At 40.9% G+C, this 22,476-nt stretch overlaps 1 protein-coding gene and 1 non-coding gene across 2 annotated transcripts in view; both read left to right on the forward strand.

The window, feature by feature from the left end:
* LOC126187787 (uncharacterized) overlaps positions 1-22,476 on the forward strand; it is a 190,731-nt gene that overhangs the window by 102,703 nt on the left and 65,552 nt on the right. The window lies entirely within an intron of this gene.
* Positions 3,738-3,811, forward strand: Trnat-ugu (transfer RNA threonine (anticodon UGU)). The gene has a single exon. It is a non-coding gene; the product is annotated as a tRNA-Thr (tRNA).

Raw genomic sequence — 22,476 nt, forward strand, 5'->3', positions numbered from 1 at the left:
AAGAATGAAAAAAACTGACGATCTTTTAGATGACGATTAGTTTGGCTGTAGAAAGGTAAAGGCCTCGGTCAGGAAATTCTGATAATGGAAGGAAGACTATAGAAAAATCAAGACACGTTCATAGTGAGACGACATGGAAAAAGCCTTCGACAATGCAAAATGGACAAGATATTCGAAATTCTGAGAAAAATAGGGGTAAGCTAAAGGGATAGACGATAACATACAATATGTACAAAAACCAAGATGGAAGGGAGGTAGACTTTCGTCCTACTGTTCAATCTACACATCGAAGAAGCAATGATGGAAAGAAAAGAAAGGTTGACGTGTGGAATTAAAATTCAAGGTGAAAGGATATCAATGATACGATTCGCTGATGACATTGCTATTCTGAATGAAATTGAAAGAGGAATTATATGATCTGCTGATTGGAATGAACAGTCTAATGAGTAGAGAATCTGGATTGAGAGTAAACCGAAGAAAGACGAAAGTAATGAGAAGTAGCAGAAATGAGAACTGCGAGAAACTTAATATCAGGATTGATGGTCAAGAAGTAGATGAAGTTAAGGATTCCTACTGCCTAGGCAGCAAAATAACCAATGACGGACGGAGCAAGAACGACATCAAAAGCAGACTAGCACTATCAAAAAGAGCATTACTGGCAAAGGGAGGTCTACTGGTATCAAACATAGGCCTTAATTTGGGGAAGAAATTTCTGAGAATGTATGTCGGGAGCGCAGCATGGTGTGGTAGTGAAACGGACTGTGGAAAAACCGGAACAGAAGAGAATCAAAGTTTTTAAATATGTGAAAACCACTAATAGGAAGACAGAGATTGGAATACATCCAGCAAATAATTAAGAACCTAGGTTGCGAGTGCTTCTATGAGATGAAGAGGTTAGCACAGGAAAGGAATTGGTGGTAGCCTGCTTTAAACCAGTCAGAAAACTGATGACTCAAAAAGAAAAAAAAAGTGTGTTGAACTCCCAAAAAGTCACTGATATATGTTTTTTTAAATTTTTAATCGTAAAATTCAAAGACCAGTTTTCATAGATGTAGCTTTAAAAATGGTTTAAAAATTATGCATTTTCAACGAAACTTTCATCCACTATTGTAGCCCGTTAGAGACTGAATTTCCAAAACTACTGCACACATTTTTTATTTGTCACTAAGAAACCAAATAAAAATTTTCGTGGTTCTGGATTCAAAATTGCCTTAATAGCGACATGTTTTCAAAAAATGTTTCGTCCCCTACTTCACCCGCTTAGAGGTGGTGTTACGAAACATTCCTTACTAAACGACGCCTGCCTTATGAGATCAACACTGTCTCCAAATTTCAAGTTTCTATCCTCAGTGGTTTGGGCTGAGCGGTGATGAACCAACCAACCAGTTAGTCAGGATATTTCCTTTTATATGTAGTTTTAGACAATGCTTTTGACAATGTTGATTGGAATACAATGCTTGAAATTCTGAAAGTAGCGGGGATAATATACATGTTCGAAAGTTTATCTACAGCTTGTACAGAAACGGGACTGTTGTTACAAGAGTCAGAGGAAGTAGTAGGGATATGGACAACCTGGCTCACTTACCACTTAAACGCAGTACTAAACTGTGCAATATATTTCCATGACTTTATCACCTCTTACTCATAACATCATAATCATGACTCACAAGCCACGCCCGTTTTCGTTAAGATGTCACGTTGGTGGGAAATTAAAAAAAAAAAACTGATGAAACAGGTAATTAGTATGTATCCGCCATATGCCATCTACGTGGCTGTAGTGGGAATCATGAACAATAGAGGTCGACTTTAGCCTTGTTCTGCACACCTACGTGACGCATTCTTCGCCAGCCAGTGAGCGTACTGTAGTGTTCTGAGCACTCTGATATGAATGTCGTAGCCAATGTGAACATTAAACGTCAATGTACGGAGTAATTTATGTGATTTTTATTCCCTTTGTTGCGAGTTGTCATCATTTATGGTGGTGGTAAGAAACAAATTCTACAAAAACAAGTAAGAGAAATAATTTGGAGGAAACATGCTTTCTTCAGGCATAAACTACGTGTATGCACGTACTGCTATTGCGGCCTGGAAGAGCAAAATTTTATTCGCCGTCTTTCGCTCGAGCTGTGCAAACCACTACCGTTCATGAAGTGGACTACAGTAGCTTTATTTCTTTTTATACAGCGTGGTCAGAAAATGTCTCAAACGATCGTAGAGATGTTGCAGGGTAGGTTGTACTGAGACATAAATCTTCTGAAAAAATATCGATACGTTGCGACGTTTCCGAGTTGTTTAGGATTGAAATCAGCCAATATGGGCTACGCGCTCACTTTCTAGCGGCGTACCAGGGGCGGTCTTGCCCAACGAGTTCTTGACTTGGTCACCTGAAACTTGAATTTCGTGCGCGACTACCTGATCGGCAACTTTAATGTTAAATAACTCAGAAACTGCATAACATATAGGATTTTTTTCTAAACATTTATGCTACGGACGCAGCTTCGAATCCTGCCTCGGGCATGGATGTGTGTGATGTCCTTAGGTTAGTTAGGTTTAATTAGTTCTCAGTTCTAGGCGACTGATGACCTCAGAAATTAAGTCGCATAGTGCTCAGAGCAATCTAAACATTTATGTCCCAGTACAACCTGCCCTGAAATTCCCTACGGGCGTTCCAGACATTTTCTGACCTTCCTGTATATGTAATCTTCATCTGAACTACATAAAACAGCACCATGCTCAAAAAAATATTACCAATACTACGGTACTTCCATTATGCGAGGTTTCCACTTTGCGACTTGAAGCTGTAAATTGTAAAGAGTAGGGAATCTAAAGTGATCCCTGAATTCCGGAAGTAAGACCATGTTGTTAGCCTGGAATATTACTTATTCAGCCGCCACTAACATGTGGAACAAACCCTGTCGAGGTACCGCCACTAACATGTGGAACCGTCGTGCCTTCTGTCCATTCTGGCCTTGGACAAGAGGCTGCCTCTTCCGCCAGCTCAGCCGTACCGAAGTACATCTGCTCCGCCTTCGCTGCCGTTGAGGTCTAGAAAGAAACATCAAAGAATCAGGAATAGCAAAAAGAAAGAGTTTTAAAAATAAAATACTAAATTTAGAAGGCTTTCAAAGCAGAGGGAATAAAAAAACGAGAACAACATGGACAGAAGAAAGGAAGGGACTTCATGGGGGCAAAAGGAGGGAATACTAGAAAAATAGAAAACAACAACAAAGGAAGAAGAGGAACTGAAGTTGTTAACGTAAAAAAAGGTGCTTCCGTTTCGGAAAAAAGAAATTACGTTGGCCTTACCTGGATTGCGTTAGGCATTAGGCGACTGTTAGGCGACTGCTTGCGTAAAGCGGGAAATCCGGTTTCGAGTCCCAGTCAGGCACAAATTTTCACTTGTCCCCACGGCTAGATTTATTTCAATTCTCATTTGGGGCTGAGGTCTTCTCTTACCATACATCACGTAAATAGGGTGAATCACCTAAAACTGTCCGAAAGAACAGACACCATATGCATGTAAGTATATAGTTCTGGCAGCACCGGCCATGACCTTCTTCTGTACGGATGCACGCATATTACCCGAACTCTTACGGGACAGTAAGAATGTCTTCCACGAGTAATAGGTGTATTGGCGTGGGACACTACGAATGTAGTGCGTGGACATACAAGGTGAGAATGTTGGTCTCGCGGGAGGCGTGCGAGAGATAGTCCCTGCAGTCGCGCTGTCCTCTGTGCCCTCGGTGGCTCAGCTGGATTGAGCGTCTGCCATGTAAGCGGGAGATCCTGGGTTCGAGTCCCGGTCGGGGGACACATTTTCACCTGTCCCCGTTGATATATATCAACGCCTGTTAACAGCTGAAGGTATTAGTATACTTCTAATTTCGTTCTAGACGGCTGCAGGTCATCAATATATATAAGAATATTACTGATGTTAATGCTCTCATAAGATTGCACTTCTCTCAAAACCTAAATCTGACCATATAATGCTACCCTACTTAAAATCAACGTATGTTTTGCTCCTAATCTCTCATCGTTCGAGAGTTTTGTTGTAACTGATGTTCCATTTTACAACAATTTTTTACTTTTTCTCTGCATCATCTTCAGTCATTCTTGATGCAGTACGACTTAATCTCCCTCAGCAAGGGAGAAATAATGCCTCGTAGTTAATATGTTCCACGTTTTAAAGTAATTCTGCCCAAAATTTCTTGATCATCTACCTGATTATAAAAGTAGAACTTACTGTTTCTCGATGTAATATTCGGTATGGAATCTTAGGTGACTAAGTTGAGTAGACAATCTCTTACATGTGACGAGAGAAATTTAGCATGGGTTAAAAGATAGCAGCCATAATCCAGGCCAAACCTTAGACGATGTTCGGTGGTTTGGATTGTGATACTGCCGGTATGCGCTAAAATACTTGCTAATGTATCTAGAGTTCAGAAACGTTAAACAAAGGTAGTCACAACCCTCACTTTTTGACTTAATCATATGGATGGCCAAGCGATTATAGGCGCTTCAGTCCGGAACCGCGCTGTTGCTACGGTCGCAGGTTCGAATCCTGCCTCGGGCATGTATGTGTGTGTGTGCTGTCCTTAGGTTAGTTAGGTTTAAGTAGTTCTAAGTCAAGGGTGGTCTAAGGGACAGCCGGCACGGTAGCTCAGCGTGTTCGGTCAGAGGGTTAGCTGCCCTCTGTAATAAAAAACTGAGCTAATCGATCAACAACGAACTTCAGTGGATGTTTTACGACGTCCGCCCCGAGCAGATGCAAGGAACAAAAGCGAACAAAATGAGATTAAAAAAATAAATAAATAAAAGGGTAGCGTCTTTGATTCATAATCAAAACGTCTTCGGTCCCGGGTTCGATCCCCACCACTGCCTAAATTTTGATAAATAATCAGCATTGGTGGCCGAAGACTTCCGGCATAAGAAATCAGCCTCATTCTGCCAACGGCCTTGTCAAAGAGAGCGGAGGAGCCGATAGAGGTTCAGGGCACTCTCTTGTCCTAGGGGTGGGAAATTGCCCCTAAAGGCGGAAGAATCAGCAATGATCAACGACATGAGGATGCAGAAGGCAATGGAAACCACTGCATTAAAGACACGTAACGTGTATCCACAGGACATGTAGCCTGTAATTGAAGAAGTGTCATGATGATCTCTCCATTGGCAAAAGATTCCGGAATAGTCCCACATTCGGATCTCCGCGAGGAGATTGCCAAGAGGGAGGTTACCATGAGAAAAAGATTGAATAATCTACCAAAGGATAACGTTCTACGAGTCGGGGCGTGGAATGTCAGAAGCTTGAACGTGGTAGGGAAACTAGAAAATCTGAAAAGGAAAATGCAAAGGCTCAATCTAGATATAGTAGGGGTCAGTGAAGTGAAGTGGAAGGAAGACAAGGATTTCTGGTCAGATGAGTATCGGGTAATATCAACAGCAGCAGAAAATGGTATAACAAGTGTAGGATTCGTTATGAATAGGAAGGTAGGGCAGAGGGTGTGTTACTGTGAACAGTTCAGTGACCGGGTTGTTCTAATCAGAATCGACAGCAGACCAACACCGACAACGATAGTTCAGGTATACATGCCGACGTCGCAAGCTGAAGATGAACAGATAGAGAAAGTGTATGAGGATATTGAAAGGGTAATGCAGTATGTAAAGGGGGACGAAAATCTAATAGTCATGGGCGACTGGAATGCAGTTGTAGGGGAAGGAGTAGAAGAAAAGGTTACAGGAGAATATGGGCTTGGGGCAAGGAATGAAAGAGGAGAAAGACTAATTGAGTTCTGTAACAAGTTTCAGCTAGCAATAGCGAATACCCTGTTCAAGAATCACAAGAGGAGGAGGTATACTTGGAAAAGGCCGGGAGATACGGGAAGATTTCAAGTAGATTACATCATGGTCAGACAGAGATTCCGAAATCAGATACTGGATTGTAAGGCGTACCCAGGAGCAGATATAGACTCAGATCACAATATAGTAGTGATGAAGAGTAGGCTGAAGTTCAAGACATTAGTCAGGAAGAATCAATACGCAAAGAAGTGGGATACGGAAGTACTAAGGAATGACGAGATACGTTTGAAGTTCTCTAACGCTATAGATACAGCAATAAGGAATAGCGCAGTAGGCAGTACAGTTGAAGAGGAATGGACATCTCTAAAAAGGGCCATCACAGAAGTTGTGAAGGAAAACATAGGTACAAAGAAGGTAGCTGCGAAGAAACCATGGGTAACACAAGAAATACTTCAGTTGACTGATGAAAGGAGGAAGTACAAACATGTTCCGGGAAAATCAGGAATACAGAAATACAAGTCGCTGAGGAATGAAATAAATAGGAAGTGCAGGGAAGCTAAGACGAAATGGCTGCAGGAAAAATGTGAAGACATCGAAAAAGGTATGATTGTCGGAAGGACAGACTCAGCATACCGGAAAGTCAAAACAACCTTCGATGACATTAAAACCAACGGTGGTAACATTAAGAGTGCAACGGGAATTCCACTGTTAAATGCAGAGGAGAGAGCAGATAGGTGGAAAGAATACATTGAAAGCCTCTACGAGGGTGAAGATTTGTCTGATGTGATAGAAGAAGAAATAGGAGTCGATTTAGAAGAGATAGGGGATCCAGTATTAGAATCGGAATTTAAAAGAGCTTTGGAGGACTTACGGTCAAATAAGGCAGAAGGGATAGATAACATTCCATCAGAATTTCTAAAATCATTGGGGGAAGTGGCAACAAAACGACTATTCACGTTGGTGTGTAGAATATATGAGTCTGTCGATATACCATCTGACTTTCGGAAAAGCATCATCCACACAATTCCGAAGACGGCAAGAGCTGACAAGTGCGAGAATTATCGCACAATCAGCTTAACAGCTCATGCATCGAAGCTGCTTACAAGAATAATATACAGAAGAATGGAAAAGAAAATTGAGAATGCGCTAGGTGTCGATCAGTTTGGCTTTAGGAAAAGTAAAGGGACGAGAGAGGCAATTCTGACGTTACGGCTAATAATGGAAGCAAGGCTAAAGAAAAATAAAGACACTTTCATAGGATTTGTCGACCTGGAAAAAGCGTTCAACAATATAAAATGGTGCAAGCTGTTCGAGATTCTGAAAAAAATAGGGGTAAACTATAGGGAGAGACGGGTCATATACAATATGTACAACAACCAAGAGGGAATAATAAGAATGGACGATGAAGAACGAAGTGCTCGTATTAAGAAGGGTGTAAGACAAGGCTGTAGCCTTTCGCCCCTACTCTTCAATCCGTACATCGAGGAAGCAATGATGGAAATAAAAGAAAGGTTCAGGAGTGGAATTAAAATACAAGGTGAAAGGATATCAATGATACGATTCGCTGATGACATTGCTATCCTGAGTGAAAGTGAAGAAGAATTAAATGATCTGCTGAACGGAATGAACAGTCTAATGAGTACACAGTATGGTTTGAGAGTAAATCGGAGAAAGACGAAGGTAATGAGAAGTAGTAGAAATAAGAACAGCGAGAAACTTAACATCAGGATTGATGGTCACGAAGTCAATGAAGTTAAGGAATTCTGCTACCTAGGCAGTAAAATAACCAATGACGGACGGAGCAAGGAGGACATCAAAAGCAGACTCGCTATGGCAAAAAAGGCATTTCTGGCCAAGAGAAGTCTACTAATATCAAATACCGGCCTTAATTTGAGGAAGAAATTTCTGAGGATGTACGTCTGGAGTACAGCATTGTATGGTAGTGAAACATGGACTGTGGGAAAACCGGAACAGAAGAGAATCGAAGCATTTAAGATGTGGTGCTATAGACGAATGTTGAAAATTAGGTGGACTGATAAGGTAAGGAATGAGGAGGTTATACGCAGAATCGGAGAGGAAAGGAATATGTGGAAAGCACTGATAAGGTGAAGGGACAGGATGATAGGACATCTGCTAAGACATGAGGGAATAACTTCCATGGTACTAGAGGGAGCTGTAGAGGGCAAAAACTGTAGAGGAAGACAGAGATTGGAATACGTCAAGCAAATAATTGAGGACGTAGGTTGCAAGTGCTACTCTGAGATGAAGAGGTTAGCACAGGAAAGGAATTCGTGGCGGGCCGCATCAAACCAGTCAGTAGACTGATGGAAAAAAAAAAAAAGTCTAGGGGACTGGGGACCTCAGATGGTAAGTCCCATAGTGCTTAGAGCCATTTGAACAGTGCTTAGAGCCATTTGAACAGTGCTTAGAGCCATTTGAACCATTTGATTCATATTGTAGTGGCGCTTTATTGTATAGTTTTTTAAAAATACGTCACTATTCTCAGAATGACTCTGCCTGAAAAGGCCTCGGCTGGCCCAATTTTATTGATCGACCGCCGTGTCATCGATCGCCAATGGATGTCATTGGATGCGTATATGTAGGGGAATATGGTCAGCACACCGCTCTCCCAGCCGTTGTCAGTTTTCGCGACTGGAGCCGCTGCTTCTCAATTGGCGTCAAGACGGCCGAGTGCACCCTGCTGGCCAACAGCGCTCGGCAGACCTGGATGGTCACCCATCCAGTGCTAGCCACGCCCGACAGCGCCTACGTTCAGTGATCTGACGGGAATGGGTGTTACTATTGTGGCAACGCTATTGGTCATAATACGTTACTGGAACTATCGATGTAGTACACAACATTATCCTTCTTCTTGTAAGACAGGCAATGTGAACCAGGTTCACTACTCATTCAAAAGTTTATAATCGCACTATCATATCTTATAGAAGTTTCGGCAAAGGGTGAAATTTCCAGTATTTTAGCCTAATATTGTAAGTAATTATTAGTAATTTCTCTCGTTGGAAGATTGTTTGAGGAGAAAATCTTTTTCGTCAGATACAGACCAGGTCCAGTTTTTCTATACAGTACTAAACACAGCACTTTCCCTTTATGATGTGCTATTGCTTCCATTGTATGTTATGTCTTTGCATCTCATTTAGCCATCCCCCCACACCACCAGATAATCCTCCACGTGCAGATGATGCACAAATGTTGGAACGAGATTTACTACTCCACCTATTATTGGGATGGGCATTATACGTTCTCTGTCGAGCGATTTGGCTCTTGGAGCAACCTAAAAAGCAATTTTACGAGAAGTTTCAGACCTGCTATGAGATTACTACCAGCTTTCTATATTTGAGACTAGTATGAACCGGTTTCAGTCTTTTATTCATTACATTCTCTGCATTATTCTTAAACATCGTCTTTTTTTCTCCGTCTTTTTCACATCTATATCAAATTTAACCTTTGCTTTCTTCTTCTTCTTCTTCATCTTCTTTCATTTCACCCACTTTGGGGTACTCTGGATCATTCTTTTTTTGTGCGTTGTTCTTTTCTTAGGACCCAGTATTTCTTCATTCTTTCTGGTCTTCTTTTCCTCTCTTCTTCCGAGATGAAGGGTTTGGACTTTTGTGTATATTGGTCTTGGAACCCTGTGTTTTATTCTTTAGTAATTAATTTAGCTGTTCGATCAATAATTGAATTTTCAGAACTTTTTAATTCTACTAGGTCTTTCTTAGTTTCTTTAAACCAGTTGGGTTTCGTTTTGCGGTTACGGAAAAAGTCAAAGATTTGTTTGGTTAATTGTTGGAATTCTTCTGAGAAGATGACCATAAAAATTTATCCTTTTCGCACAGTGTCTGAAAGTTTTTCAATTTTTTTCTAGGGAGTTTCATTTTTGATGTATATAGTCTTATTGTCTTGAAATGTTGGTTTTATGATTTTTCTTAAAATTTTCCTTTCCTTTAGCTCAAGTTTCTCCATTTGGCCTTTGAAATTCATGTTTAGTGTATCTGCTGCATACAGTGCTTCTGGCTTAATCACTGTCTTGTAATGTGTAATTTTGGACCCCCATGAAAGGGATTTTTTGTTGCACGTATTTTTTGTTAGTTGGAAGGCCAATTCAAGTTTATTTTTTCTGGATTCCGTTGCTTTGCTTTCCCCAGCATTCCAACTAATCCATTCTCAGAGTTATTTGAATTCTTTTACTATTTCAATCTTTTGTTCTTGAACTTTGAGGTATTTACATGAGTGCTTGATGTTTGTCATTATCTTAGTTTCTTCAAAGGAGATGTGAAGACCTATTTTAGCTGCTTGTTTCTTTAGTTCAAGGATTTGCTCCCGTACTTCTTCCATTGTTTCAGCAAACAGAGCTATATCATCTGCAAAAAGCAATGGAATTTGCTTTAAGGTTCTTCTTTTTGCAACCCAGTCTTATACCACTCTTAATATTTGTTTTCCATTCTCTGACTACTTTCTCAAGCGCACAATTGAACAGCAACGGTGAGAGCCCATCCCCTGTCGCACTCCCGTTTTTATTTCATAGGGTTCCGATAATTCGCCCATAAATGTAGCTTTCGCAAATGTATTTGTAAGGGTCGCTTTTATAATATTAGTTTTGTTATCCAAACCCATTTCTTGCAGGACTGACATTAGAAGTTCTCTAACAATCGAATCATATGTTTTTTCGAAATCAATGAAGGAGATTACGTATGCCTTTTCCGTTGATTTTTGGTATGCCATGATAGTTTTGAGGTTTAATATTTGTTCCGAACATGATCTACCCTTTCTAAAACCTCCCTGGTATTCCCTGATTTGCGGGTCCAATTGCGGCTCTGCCCTGTTCAAAAGGACTTTAGAAAGAATCTTGTATGTTATATCCAGCAGTGATATTCCTCTGTAATGTTGTGGTCTGTCTTCAAAACCTTCTTGTGGATGGGGTGGATGAGAGCTGTTCTCCATTCTGTGGGGATCTTCTTCTTTTCATATTTTATTGAAAACACACTGAAGGGATGTAATTGCATTTTTGTCAGCTTTTTTCCATAGTTCGGCCACTGTTTTGTTTTCTCCGTACGCTTTGGTGTTTTTAAGTTCTGAAATGACCTTCTGTAGTTCTTCAGTCGTCGATGGTTCCGCATCCGGCTTCTCGCGGTTATTTGGGATGAATTCAAATTTTCGAAGAATGGGTTCACAATTCAAGAGTTTCTCAAAGTAGCCTGCTAGTAATTTGCAATTTTCCACGTTACTGTGAGCGATGGTCCCATTTACATCTCGAAATTGGAGGGTGGGTGCTTTGTATATTGATAAGCTTTGTTTGAAAATTCTGTAAAAGTTTCTTGTGTTGTTTTCAGTAAGTTCTTCATCAATTTGGAGGAGAGTTTTGTTTCCATGTGTCTTCTTAATCCTTTTTATATTTTTATTTAGCAGTTTTATAACTATAATGAAATTCAGTCTGCTTTCCTCTGTTTTCTGTGAATGCCAGTTTTGCCATGCTTCTTTTCTTGTTCCAATGAGGGCATCACATTCCAGCGGCCACCAGGCATGTTTTTTTTTACTTTTTATGTTAGGTGATATCCGTCCGGCTGTTGTAATGAGGCTTTCCTTGGTATCCTCCCTGCTTTGTGTCTGAATGGTTAATGTCTTTTCCGTGCTTTACTTCCGACCCCATTCTTTGTTTCATGCTGCTTTTCCTATCTGGGATGACTTTGAACTTAATGTTAGAAAGGTAGTGGTCTGAATTCAAGTTTGCACCCCTGAGTACCCTAACATTCATGATTTCTTTGCGAGAAGTCTTCTTGATTGCCACATGATCAAGTTGAAATTCCCCAAGGCTAGGATTTGGGGATATCCATGTCTTTTGTCGTCGTGGTAGTTTCTTGAAAGCTGTGGATTTAAGAATTAAATTGTGTGCTTGGCAAAGTTCCATTAGCCTCACACCATTTCTGTTTGTTATATTGTTTTGCTTACATTGCACAAGCAGCAATTTTTTTCTGAGCTCAGCACCTTCTGCCTTCACTCGTTCAGTGATTTATCAGCCAGACACTCATCGATTCGATAGCTGTCTGTCAAACCACGTGGGTGCTGGTTGTACAAGTGATGTCACGTTCCTTGGATGTTGCATCTAATGGATTACCTCCAATATCACCTCTATTTGGTCGTTCCACCAACTTTCATCCTGGTCTGCATTTTGAATTGCCATATATATATATATATATATATGTGTGTGTGTGTGTGTGTGTGTGTGGTGTGTATGTGTATGAAGATTGCGACAGATGAAGAAGACGCTCGTGAAAGAAAATTATGGCAGAGATAGGAGGTTGACTAGGGGCATCAAATTTTAGCAAATGAACAGGAAAAATACATGATAATGTATATGGTTTCAGATTTGAACCGCTATCAGGACCGTGGCAGATAATTCACAGTAAGTGTCGATAAAGGTGATTTAATAATTCGCAGTGTAAGATACTCAGGAACGAGAGGATTATATAACATATTGTTTGAAGTTAAGCCTCCTGAAAAGCGTTTCACAACGGGGTTATCAGTACACACAAACAAAACTATCTATCGTACAAATCACTGAATTCCAAAAGAGGCTACGCAGTAAATTTAATAAATTTAATCATAGCTTTTAGTTCGCATTAGATAAAAGTGGTGAGTCATTATTGAGGGAAGTTGACATCCAAATCAGTATGGGACAGAACAATAATGCACTTGATGTTCATGACTAGAAGACAGTCTCCAATTACTGTCAGAACATTTCCTCTGGAATAATCTGAATGAGTTGGTGGAGCGATTAGTTTTCTTGCTAACTTCGAAAATAGTGGGAAATGATTAGTGATAATCAAATAACATTTATTGAAGAGGAGCTTGGGGAAAGGAGGCATCGATTACTGCTTCAAAATTACGATAACTGTCGAAAATAATAAAATGAAAGACTCGATTTCAAAATGGAAAGTTGCTTAAGAGAAAATTCCATCAGTTAAAAGAAATCCACAAAAGATGCATTTCGCAGCAAATTCGAAATATTTGGAAACATCGCACATTATTATTGCGTGTAATTTTACGTATCGAAAGCATACATTGGATCTTGGGAACAGATGAAAAGGGATCGTATTCGATTTCAGACGAGAACTGAATATATAGACAGAATTATAGCGCCAATTTTACAAGTACGCCATTAGGGTGAACGTGTCAGGTGTGGTGGGCGAAGCTGTTGCAAGTGCATATCTGATCACAAGAACTGGGGACAGTAGCCACGCCGGCCGCTGTGGCCGAGCGATTCTAGGCACTTCAGCCCGGAACCGCGCTGCTGCTACAGTTGCAGGTTCGAGCCCTGCCTCGGGCATAGATGTGTGATGTCCTTAGGTTAGTTAGATTTAAGTAGTTCTAAGTTCTAGGGGACTGATGACCTCAGATGTTAAGTCCCATAGTGCTCAGAGCAATTTGAACCATTTTTGATCGCAACTGCCTCTTGTTTTAACACCGGAGGAGTTACAGCTCAGCTTACCATGATGCTTTTGGTAGCGGTAGTTAATTTTCACCGTAAAATTGTAGTTATTGCCTTGAAGCCAATCAATGGAAGCATTTTCGTTTCTTGTACAGCTTAGAGGTGAACATGTGTCATGAGCATTTGAGATTGTGTTACCGATTCTTCGAATGCTACACATCTTGAGGGCATACATCAGTCGAGTTTGTTTCCCGTTCCTTTAATGTATAAGTCTCGGAAGCGAATCGTAAATATGAAAAAAGACTTAAGTCCACATTTTCATGGTTTTGAGTTATCGGTACAGAAGTGTTCAGATGTCCAAGCCGCATCGTTCAATACCAAAGTGACTTTATTCCACAAATTCTACACAACATTTCCAGTAACAGAATATTCGTGTTTACCAGAAAAACAGCCTTAGTCCAGGGCTTAAGTTGTTTTACTTGTCAGGTGATGTTAATTATTAAGAGATTCATTTATAGCTTTAAGTTGGTAAAATGTCTATATTACATTTTTTTTACTTGTGATACATAAGCTTAAAAAGAGGTCTAATTTCAGTTCTTTATGTACAGATGTTGTAAAAAACGAAGAAATGGGTAGGTGCAGCAGAGCTTCTAGTTCACAAACTTCGCATCAAAAAGTTCTACAAAACGCTGGAAAATGCAACCAACTTTTTGCACTGGGAGATGGTATTTTCGTATACCCGTTCAGGACAGTATTATTATCGTCAGCTGACAGTCCCAGTTCGTTCTGTGCATGAAATGAAAACTAAGACAGTATTCTGTATCTACCACACTGATTAAGATGCCGTTTTCCCCTCCTTCAAAACCTTTGTTTCATCTAGTGTTACGGAACTCTGGTCGTTTCGTGACAGTTGTGCAGCCCAGAAGAACCACAACATTCTCAACAGGTTGTCAATGGCTGTAAGTGCTCAGAGACTTATTTTATCAATCAGAGGAGATTCCTGTCTGCCATCAGATAGGAACTTGGCAATGGTGAAAAGAAGACTGAGGTGTGTGGACAGTTTCTACACAATGAAGGATGTATGTGAACACATAGCTAGCTCCAGTGCTAAAGGAAATTTTACAGTTACTGTAGTTGAAATCAAGGATGTTTCTGATTACAATAACTGACAGCCGCATTATTACAAAGGAAATGCCAACTCCATAAGAGACTCTTTTATCAAGGATGTTCCTAAACATAAAAAATGTCGTTCACAATTTCAGCCATTATGGAATTCAGGTGTTCTGCAAAACAGATTGGAATAGTTCTGAAGAAAAGATTCTTAGTAGGAATAATTCAACATTGTTTCATCCTTGCGTCGAGATATACACCTATCCTGGAACTACCGATCATGTTATCCAAATGGCGTGTGTCCTGTCAGTGAAAACAAAGTTGAATATGTACACAAAATGCTGAAGTACATTCCTGAAATGATGAATCCAAAGCAATTTACCAAAGAACTACAGCTTGGGAAACAAAGATAAATGAGTAAAACTACAATTTTATTTCAGAAAGTTTTTTCTGTATGATTATTTCCCTGATGATTTACTGATCTTTTTATTCTGAATGTGTTTTTCAATAAACAAAGATTTATATGATATATATCAGAATTTTATTACATAAGAAGTACAGCTGAGGTTAGTTTACAAAACTACCTAAGTTCTGCTTTCTTAAAACAAAATTTGAACGTGAATAAGATGCAAGGTCATGTCCTTGTAATTTACTTGTATGCATCATAACTACAATAATTTAGTACACCATTCGCTTCAGCAAGGTAACAAACAGTTTTTGTTCTTCCTGAAAATTTACGTCTAGGACTTCAGACGCTTTGCAGATTCACGATTTACATCCACTTGAGCCAGCTTTGTGAAATATGACGATTCATTGAATGCCGATGTTAAGGAGGGTTGATTCGTTTTCTGACAAGGCACGGTTTGCTTGTTAGATCAGTTTGAACTTGTTGAAACTAGTTGAAACTATTTTGAACTTGTTGGCTCAAGCAGAAAGGTGAGATAAAATATAAGTGTCCACTATAAGCAGCATTCACCTGACCAAAAGTCATGTCTCTTTTGCCACCGATCTTCACTAATTCCCACTATATCTAACTTCAACCTATTCACTTCCTTTTTTACATTTTCTGACGTACTCGCTCGGTTAAGGGCTCCAACATTCCACGTTCTGATCTGTAGAAAGCCAGTTTTGTTTCTCCTGCTAACGACATCCTCCTGAATAGTCCGCGCCTGGAGATCCGAATGGGGGACTATTTTGCCTCCAGAATATTTTAAATCAGAGACGCCATCATTTAACCATACAATAGAGGTGCATGTCCTTGGGAAAAATTATGGCTGAAGTTTCCCCTTGCGTTCAGCCGTTCACAGTATCAGGACAGCAAGGCTGTTTTGGTTGATGTTACAAGACCAGATCAGTCAATCATCCAAAATGATACCCCTGCAACTACCGAAAAGGTTGCTGCAGGAACCACACGTTTGTCTGGCCTCTCAATAGATACCCCTTCATTGTGGATGCACTTACGTTACGCCTATCTGTATCATTTGAGGTGCACAAGCCATTCAACTGACGGCAAGGCCCATGGTTCATGGGGAGGCTATACATACAAAATCAAAAGGGGGGGGGGGAGGGTAATGCAGGAGTGGGTTTGATAATGAATAAGGAAATAGGAATGCAGGTAAACTACTATGAACAGCCTAGCGAACTCATTATCGTAACCAAGATAGACACGAAACTCACGCCTACCATAGTAGTACAAGTTTACATGCCAACTAGCTCCGCAGATGATGAAGAGATTCAAGAAATTTATGAGATAAAAGAAATTATTCAGATAGTTAAAGGAGACGAAAATTTGGTAGTGAAGGGAGACCTTAATTCTAAAGTAGGAAAAGGAAGAAAAGGAAAAATAGTGGGTCATATGGACTGGGAGAAAGGAACGAAAAAGGAAGCCGCCTGGTAGAATTTTGCACAGAGCGTAATTTAACATCGCTAATACTTTGTTTAAGAATCATGAAAGAAGGTTGTATACGTGTTAGAGACCTGGAGACATTGGAAGGTTTCAGATGGGTTATATTGCAACGTAAACCTCAGGGTGTGTGTTGGGTTAAGTATCAGTAGAACTCTACCCAGTGGGAGGATTACCGTTACTTAACGAGTCCAGAGCTTATGCAAGTTGTCCTCTGTAGCTTTGGCTCAAATTCGTGTGATTCACAAAACAATAGGCCCGAGACTTAATACTGGGGTGTTAATGCTTCAACAAGGTGGTTTAATTAACACACCAAATCGGAGCTCATTACCATGTAAACAGTACTATACTCCGCAAGTTACACAGTAAACTTCATTCTTAGCAAGGCAAAATGTTTAAAGAGGAGGACACAGGCACATCTACCAACTAACATTGGTCCCAGCTCGCACACGTGGCTAAGTTGGAGTAACTCAAAGCATGGAAAATTCACGAAATCTTGACACCAGATTAACTCGACCGTTCATTTCAGTCGTGCACTACCGTTTAATTATTCATTTGGGTCTCATATTGATAAATCTGACCTGTTTTCTTATAAATGGCCGACGATCCCGTTTCGCGCCAAAATGAGCCCGCGCACATTTCCTAACATCAAATTTAATTTTAGGCACGTATTTATAATCACGGAACTAATTTACTGCGAAACTGTACTGAAGCTAATTGAACATCTAAGCGATAACCGATCTATACTTTAATGTCATGACCGTTACTCCGACTGGCCACATGGCGGGAAACTGTGTACACAAAGAAAACATCGAAAAAATCATAAAAATCCCCCAAAACTTTACTATACAGAAGAGAGCACACAAAAAGGCAAGAAATGAAATAACTACATACTTAGACCCAAAATACGACGGTGAGCTTAGGGCTCATGATCCATGCTTGTGCAAGGCACAAACCCGAAGTTCTTACGGAAATTTAAAGCAAATAGCGAAAATAAATTCCCTTATGGGGGTTTGACGGTAATGTTACACCTGCTTCCACCATCCTGACCTTAATCAGCAGTAGTTTTGAAAATTCCAATACCTTACATCATACTACCGTAAAGTGCAAAACTCTAACTTCTGCGTCTGTACCGCGCCGCTGCCCAGGAACACGTGTTCTTCCAACCGAATTCGCCTAACCGTTCCGCTTACAAACGTGGTGGGGGTGGCGCGCCAATCTGACAGAGCCAATTTGCGCGCCGACGTGTCATCTTTGCCCCGACCTGCAAACTTGGTCTCTGCTAAACTTCTTCACGCTTGGGGGTTGGTACTACCCTACCACAGAACGACGATTCATGCAGTGTTACAATCTCTGCCTAAAGCTTTCTGCTATTTCACACACTTCCTCATTTATACTGTCCAGGCCGCACAAAGGAAAGCAAAATGGGAAACGTGGTACACAACAGAAAAAAATTCAATAAATTACACTGTTTAGTCCATTCTCTTCTTTTGCACACCATCTGAGGTATTACCTGCAAGAGAAGAAACTCTTGCTAATAATTTCTGCGTGCTAGAAATGTAATAAAACATTGGAACGGTACAACAAGAGAAGAAATAAAAAACTTTGAGGTTTGCCAGTGACGGTGTAATTCTATCGGAGACAGCAAAGGACCTGGAAGAGCAGTTTAACGGAGTGGGCAATGTCCTCAGACATGGATATAAGTTGAACACAACAAAGGCAAAGAAGGACGATGAAATGCCGTCAAATTAAGGCGGGTGATATTAAGGGATTCGGACTAGGAAACAAGACACCTAAAGTAGTAGATGAGTTTTGCTATTCTGGCAGCAAAATAACTGATGGTAGTCGAAGTATAGCGGATATAAAATGTAGGCTGGCAATGGCAAGAAAAATTTCTGAAGACGAGGAATTTATTATCATCGAATATAGATTTAAGTGTTAGGAAGACTTTTCTGAAGGTATTTGGCTGGAGTGTAGCCATGTATGGAACTGGAACACGGACGATACACAGTTTAAACAAAAAGGGAATGTGGTGCTACAGAAGAATGTTGAAGAGAAGCTGAGTCGATCATATAACCAGTGAGGAAATACTGAACAGAACAGGGGAGACAAGAAATTTGTGGAATAGTTTGATCAAAATAAGGGATCAGTTGATAGGACACAATCTGCGACATCAAGGAATCACCAGTGTAATGTAATTCAATTTAATTTATATATGATTTGATAGCTTTTAAAAAAGTGATGCCAAAAGAGAAATTACTTTAATAATGCTATGATCAGTGTAATGTTTTTTAATTTAATTTAGCCCAACGCAGATCAGCGATCAGCAAACTAGCTCGGTACTCAGTGTGGTTACGTGATTATAAATAATTAATTGTCTCTCTCTACAATTATCACACACAATATATATATATATATATATATATATATATATATATATATATATATATATATATATATATATATATATATATAGGGTGTTACAAAAAGGTACGGCCAAACTTTCAGGAAACATTCCTCACACACAAAGAGAGAAAATATGTTATGTGGACAGGTGTCCGGAAACGCTTACTTTCCATTTTAGAGCTTATTTTATTACTTCTCTTCAAATCACATTAATCATGGAATGGAAACACACAGCAACAGAACGTACCAGCGTGACTTCAAACACTTTGTTACAGGAAACGTTCAAAATGTCCTCCGTTAGCGAGGATACATGCATCCACCCTCCGTCGCATGGAATCCCTGATGCGCTGATGCAGCCCTAGAAAATGGCGTATTGTATCACAGCCGTCCACAATACGAGCACGAAGAGTCTCTATATTTGGTACCGGCGTTGCGTAGACAAGAGCTTTCAAATGCCCACATAAATGAAAGTCAAGAGGGATGAGGTCAGGAGAGCGTGGAGGCCATGGAATTGGTCCGCCTCTACCAATCCATCGATCACCGAATCTGTTGTTGAGAAGCGTACGAACACTTCGACTGAAATGTGCAGGAGCTGAGCTCCATCGTGCATGAACCACATGTTGTGTCGTACTTGTAAAGGCACATGTTCTAGCAGCACAGGTAGAGTATACCGTATGAAATAATGATAACGTGCTCCATTGAGCGTAGGTGGACGAAACTAAAATGAGCTCTAACATGGAAATTTAAGCGTTTCCGGACACATGTCCACATAACATCTTTTATTTATTTGTGTGTGAGGAATGTTCCCTGAAATTTTGACGGACCTTTTTGTAACACTATATATATATATATATATATATATAATCTTCATTATCGATATATATTTATATCAAAAGTATAGTTAAAACTCATGTGCGTAGCATCAGATAGTATTTCGTAGGTCAGCTCAATGTGAAGTAATAAAACCCGTTACTCCAGGTCGTGGTTTCGTCTCGAATACCAATATAAGACAACAAGCATGATCTTTTGCAGATGAAATCTTACACTAGAACTAGAATCCTGTAACCAGGCCTTTCTGCCTGGGATGTTATCTCGCAACCTCGAGAAAATCTGAAAATGAAATACATTAAATTATTCGTAGCGGCCGCATAGCTCGTGGAATCCGAAAGAAATTTTAGTGTCCTAACCGGCGTCTCGTCTCGTAGATGAGCTGAAAGAAAATTACAAATTTTTTGTAGTATGGCGCCTAACAATGGCCAGTGTTCCGTTAAGGCCACGTTTACTCAGGACAAGCAAGGCTTACGTTAACAAATAATTATGTACCGTACACAAGTTTAAAGTCGTGAACAATTGTATTCTAGTTTCGTTTGCAACTTACATAGACAGTTACAGCAAGGTCAACCTCAGACAATCGTTCTGTCCTCTTCGAGTCCAAAAACAGAAGAAGACATAAGAATAGAAAGTTCAGACACAGAATCTCGAATATCCATGGAATATATTGCAACACAATGCATTTGTTTATTCTTTGTCATACATCACCAGCTATTCATACAGCAATTATCACTACATGGTATTTACAAACTTCAAATTCATGACCACCCCAGGAGATACAGTACACCATTTTAGTATTGGATGGAGGTTGGGGTGTTAGGAGTAAATAAGCATATTTTGAAGGATGTAGGTTGTAATAGCTATTCGGAGATGAATGGCTCGCACAGAATAGAGTAGATTGGAGAGCTGCATCAGACCAGTCTTTCCACCGAAGACTACAGAAACAACAAGAACAACAACATAGGTAGCATGTTACTGATGCTGGATCATCATAGACAAATAATCATCCTCATTCCATACCTTTTTCTTTCTGAGCAGGTATGCAACATGATCCAAATTCTTTTTAAGAAATGAAAAGAAAAATAATACAATCACCCTAGAAGGACTGCTATGCAGTTTCTGAATAGTTTGTTAATTTAAAAGTGTAAGATAAATACGAACGTATTTATTATACCGAACTGGTCCTGATCCAGGATAATAATCTGGTAGATTGTTACACTGAGGATATATTATTCTTACTGTATACATTTATCTCACAAAATGCGATTCAGTATTATTTCGATATTATAATGGCAGAGACAGCTGCCTAAACTTGGTTAGCCAATGGAAATGTTTCACATATTTACTAAAAATTATAACAATCTACTATTTGTAGTGGATGATATTGTAAGAAGATGAATAAGAAGTGTGTTACATTTATACACTCCTGGAAATTGAAATAAGAACACCGTGAATTCATTGTCCCAGGAAGGGGAAACTTTATTGACACATTCCTGGGGTCAGATACATCACATGATCACACTGACAGAACCACAGGCACATAGACACAGGCAACAGAGCATGCACAATGTCGGCACTAGTACAGTGTATATCCACCTTTCGCAGCAATGCAGGCTGCTATTCTCCCATGGAGACGATCGTAGAGATGCTGGATGTAGTCCTGTGGAACGGCTTGCCATGCCATTTCCACCTGGCGCCTCAGTTGGACCAGCGTTCGTGCTCGACGTGCAGACCGCGTGAGACGACGCTTCATCCAGTCCCAAACATGCTCAATGGGGGACAGATCCGGAGATCTTGCTGGCCAGGGTAGTTGACTTACACCTTCTAGAGCACGTTGGGTGGCACGGGATACATGCGGACGTGCATTGTCCTGTTGGAACAGCAAGTTCCCTTGCCGGTCTAGGAATGGTAGAACGATGGGTTCGATGACGGTTTGGATGTACCGTGCACTATTCAGTGTCCCCTCGACGATCACCAGTGGTGTACGGCCAGTGTAGGAGATCGCTCCCCACACCATGGTACCGGGTGTTGGCCCTGTGTGCCTCGGTCGTATGCAGTCCTGATTGTGGCGCTCACCTGCACGGCGCCAAACACGCATACGACCATCATTGGCACCAAGGCAGAAGCGACTCTCATAGCTGAAGACGACACGTCTCCATTCGTCCCTCCATTCACGCCTGTCGCGACACCACTGGAGGCGGGCTGCACGATGTTGGGGCGTGAGCGGAAGACGGCCTAACGGTGTGCGGGACCGTAGCCCAGCTTCATGGAGACGGTTGCGAATGGTCCTCGCCGATACCCCAGGAGCAACAGTGTCCCTAATTTGCTGGGAAGTGGCGGTGCGGTCCCCTACGGCACTGCGTAGGATCCTACGGTCTTGGCGTGCATCCGTGCGTCGCTGCGGTCCGGTCCCAGGTCGACGGGCACGTGCACCTTCCGCCGACCATTGGCGACAACATCGATGTACTGTGGAGAACTCACGCCCCACGTGTTGAGCAATTCGGCGGTACGTCCACCCGGCCTCCCGCATGCCCACTATACGCCCTCGCTCAAAGTCCGTCAACTGCACATACGGTTCACGTCCACGCTGTCGCGGCATGCTACCAGTGTTAAAGACTGCGATGGAGCTCCGTATGCCACGGCAAACTGGCTGACACTGACGGCGGCGGTGCACAAATGCTGCGCAGCTAGCGCCATTCGACGGCCAACACAGCGGTTCCTGGTGTGTCCGCTGTGCCGTGCGTGTGATCATTGCTTGTACAGCCCTCTCGCAGTGTCCGGAGCAAGTATGGTGGGTCTGACACACCGGTGTCAATGTGTTCTTTTTTCCATTTCCAGGAGTGTATGTTTACACTGTGTGACAGTATAAATGAGAAACAATTTGTGCTGCAAGACAGAACTAACTGTTATATTCACGGTTGTGAAAAATATAAAGACCGTTAAATGTGATTTATAGCTGATTCATTGTGTGAAAATGTGAAAAACGAAA

The sequence above is a fragment of the Schistocerca cancellata genome, chromosome 5, assembly GCF_023864275.1.
Source record: "Schistocerca cancellata isolate TAMUIC-IGC-003103 chromosome 5, iqSchCanc2.1, whole genome shotgun sequence".
In the NCBI taxonomy this organism is placed as follows: Eukaryota; Metazoa; Arthropoda; class Insecta; order Orthoptera; family Acrididae; genus Schistocerca; species Schistocerca cancellata.